This window comes from Coenobita brevimanus, chromosome 88 (genome assembly GCF_032717465.1).
Source record: "Coenobita brevimanus isolate Jiangsu-jjx chromosome 88, ASM3271746v2, whole genome shotgun sequence".
NCBI classification, from domain to species: domain Eukaryota; kingdom Metazoa; phylum Arthropoda; class Malacostraca; order Decapoda; family Coenobitidae; genus Coenobita; species Coenobita brevimanus.
The window spans coordinates 19,655,394-19,659,294 of record NC_137041.1 but is presented as its reverse complement, the minus strand read 5'-3'; positions in this window follow the sequence as shown (position 1 = coordinate 19,659,294).

Sequence of the window (3,901 nt, the reverse complement as noted above, 5' to 3'; positions counted from 1 at the left end):
CAGGCCCAGATGGAATTCCGCCAATTGTTTGAAAAAGTGTTCCCATGAACTTACCTCTGTCCTTGTTAAATTATTCAGACTATGCATACGTACTTCTTCATTCCAAAATTCATGGAAAAGAAGCTGGCAATATTTCCACCCAATTCCGAAGAAAGGAAGTTTCTCTGACCCCTCTGATTACAGACCAATAGGTGTCACATCTTCTCTTGGTAAGGTATTTGAAGCTTTAATCATAAGCACATTGTTAAACATCTTGAATCCAACAACTTTATTAGTGGTAGACAATATGGCTTTTCATACGAAAGATCCAATACCATTGACATACTCAATCTCTTGACTCATACCATCCATCAATCAATCGACCTACATGGAGAAACTCATGCAGTAGCCCTTGATATTTCTAAACCTTTTGACAAAGTATGGCACCGTTCCCTGCTGTCCAAACTCCCTTGCTGTGAACTACCATCTTTTATTTCTTTGATTTCCTTATATCTCAGTGGCAAAAAGTAAGAATAAAAGTAGATGATGTACTGTATATTCCAATTTCCACTCAAATAACCCCGCCGTGCTGCAAGGATCAGTTCTGGTGCCAACCCTGTTCCTGGTTCATATTAATGATCTCTTATCTGTTATTCACAATCCCATCCACTCATATGCAGATGACTCAACACTACATGGTTCATTCACACTCAGACATCCATTTACAAAGTCTAATATCTCAAACTCTCAACTCAGTACAGCCATCTCCATAAATCAAGACTTATCTATGATCAGTGAATGGGGACAAAACAACCATGTCTCATTTAATGCTAGTAAAACTTTTTTTTTTTTTATGCAAGGAAGAAGGAACCAAAGGCTGAGCCCACATGAACGTTCCTTCCAAGAAAAAAAAAGCTACAAAAGAGAGCCAAATTCAAGTTCCCACTTTAATTTCAAGATCCCTGGACACAGTGCATTCAAAAGACTGGAGATCATTGGAAGTAGGAAATACAGACAGATGGAGATAGTTCCAGAGTTGACCTATTGCATAAATGAAGGACTGGGAGTAACAGTTAACTCTTGCATTAGAGTTGGACAGAAAAGGAATGAGAGTTAGTTGCTAGACGGGTGCTCCACGACCGGGTCATGGGTTGCGGAGGGATCCAAGCAGACAGTTCAGAGGAGCAATGACCATTGAAGTATCGATAGAAAAGAGATAAAGAGGCAACAGTGCAACGAAGAGACAGAGGTTTAAGGGAGCCAGTAAGAGGAGGAGAGTTGATGAGACAAATAGCCCTGAGGGTACAACTCTCATTGTGTGAGGAGCTCTCCCCACACATGAGATGTTGTACTCTGGGAACAGGGGCGAATATAACTCCGTCTATAAAGTCAACAACTGTGCAGGGGTACTGAAGGCATGAGTCGGATGCTTAGCACACCTAATCTCTTGGAAGCAGATTTTACAAGAGATGCATTATGATCTTCCCAAGATAATTCCCGAGTGAATGGGAAAGCCCCCAAGCATGTTCAAGGATGATGCAGGATTGTGCTGGATAATAACACATATTAGTGGATACTCCTGTGGAAGATTTAGACGGGTTGGTAGGTGTAAAAACTGAGTCTTTGATGCATTAAAAGCAACAAGATTATTAACTGTACCCCCAGTCAGAGATGCGAGCCAAGTCAGACATTAGGTGTGCCATAGCCTCATCCCTTGTTTGTTGAAAGTAACTCCTGAGATATAGGATTGTTACGGAAACCGAAATGGAAAAGTGAAGGGTGGAATAATCAGTGTACAAGTGGATAGGATTAGATGTACAGCTTAGAAGATCATTGATGAATAAAAGGAAGAGAGTGGGTGTTAGGACAGAGCCCTGAGGAACACCACTGTTGATAGATCTAGGAAAAGATAATGGCCGTCTACAACAGGAGCTGTAGAACGACCAGAAAGGGGAGCTAGAGATGAATGCACAGATAGAAGGATAGAAACTGTAAGAGGGCAGTTTCGAAACTGAAAATTTATGCTGCAGACTCCGATCAAGAAAGCTCTTTGAGGTATCAAGTGCAATGGCAAAGCTTTCGTCAAAGTCCCGAAAAAAAGTCTGAAAGGAAGATGAGAAGATCGCCAGTGGAGCATCCCTGACCGGAACCCAGTACTGACGATCCAGAAAGAAGGTTGTGATAGGAAAGATGCTTTAAAATATTTCTGTTAGCAAGAATGAACTCTAAATCTTTTGAGACTCTAATCTAGACACAGGATATTAGAGCAATTGGACGATAGTTGGAGGGTTGGGAATGGTCACCATTCGTTTGGGACTGGCTCCAATGAGAACAAACTTCCAGCAAGAAGGAAGAAGGTACAAGTTGAAAGAGACAAAGGCAAAAGAGTTTACCCAGGCAGGGTGTACGCACAGATGCACAGTTCTTGAGGACCACAGGGAGGGACTCCATCAGGCCAATCAATGCCTTGTTAGTAATGACGCCTTAGTGATGGCAGAAAATACATCAGCTGAAGAAATTTTAATGTCATTCATTGAGGAGGTCAGTGGGGGAAAGTGATGGAGGAACAGCACACGAAACGTCTAATGTGGAATTGGAGGAGAAAGTCTGAGTAAACAAATCTGCTTTATCAGTAGAAGTAATAGCTACAGAGCCATGAGAGTAGAAAAGAGGAGGGAAGAATGATGAGGTAAGGTTGTTAGAAAGGTTTTAGGAAGGGTGCCAGTAGGAGTGGGAAGAATTTGAGTTGGAGAGTTGAGAGCATTAAGTATGGATGAAACTATTTTTAGCAGAGCGAAGAACAAACTTGGCACGAATCCGGGCATAAACATAAACCAGATGCGATTCAGGGGTGGGTTGGCTCCGGTACCTTTTATAGGCCCTCTCCTTGTTGTGGGCAGCATTATACACACACACACACACACACACACACACACACACACACACACACACACACACACACACACTCATCCCTGAGTGGCATTACATAAGCTATCAACCCCAACCACCTCTTTGATATAAACCTTCACCGGTCAATCCGATTGAAGTGCAATAATTACCCACTAGACCATTAGGTGCCAAAATTTGGTTATATGGTTTCCACCCAGCGTAGTAAATGGATTCGTGGTGCACAGGAAAACCATTTGGCTTTGTCACTCAGTGTAGAGGTCACCCACAGGCTGAAGGAAGTGGAAAGAACGAAGGAAAGAAATACAGGAAGAGGGAGTGTAAAAAGTCACCTGTAGGCAGAAGGACAAGAAAAGAATGAAGGAAAGAAAGAAGAGAAATGGAAGTGAAAAGAAGGATGGAGAGGAAAGGGCAGACATCCGGAGAGCAACACTACATCGAGAGAGTTGATGGTGAGCACCCTCACCTACCATTAATATATATATATATATATATATATATATATATATATATATACATATATATGTATATATATATATACATATATATATATATATATATATATATATATATATATATATATATATATATATATATATATATGCCCCCTGATGCCAGTCGTAGGTGAAGACAAAGTCTCGGAGAGTTTTCTGTGATATATTAAACACCGTCTTAGATCTTTATACAACAGTACCTGACACCACCCGTGTCCAACCCCAGACAGCCCTTACAGACAGCTACTGCTCGCCGGCTCTCATCCGGCTAGGAGCGGTGGTGCGATCACAAAAAACGTGCATGATTCATTCAGTAGCGTAGACATAATAAGATAAGTGCTCACAGATATAACATTGGGCGGTGACGCCCTACTTGGATTCTACTTACAACTACTTTTTTTCATTCATTCATTGCCAGGACGCCATGTATCCCAATCGGGGTGGCTGGCAAGGGCATAGAGTTAATTGTTTTTAAGCAGGAGGGTACTAATCCTCCACCAACCCCACTTGACACGTAGGGA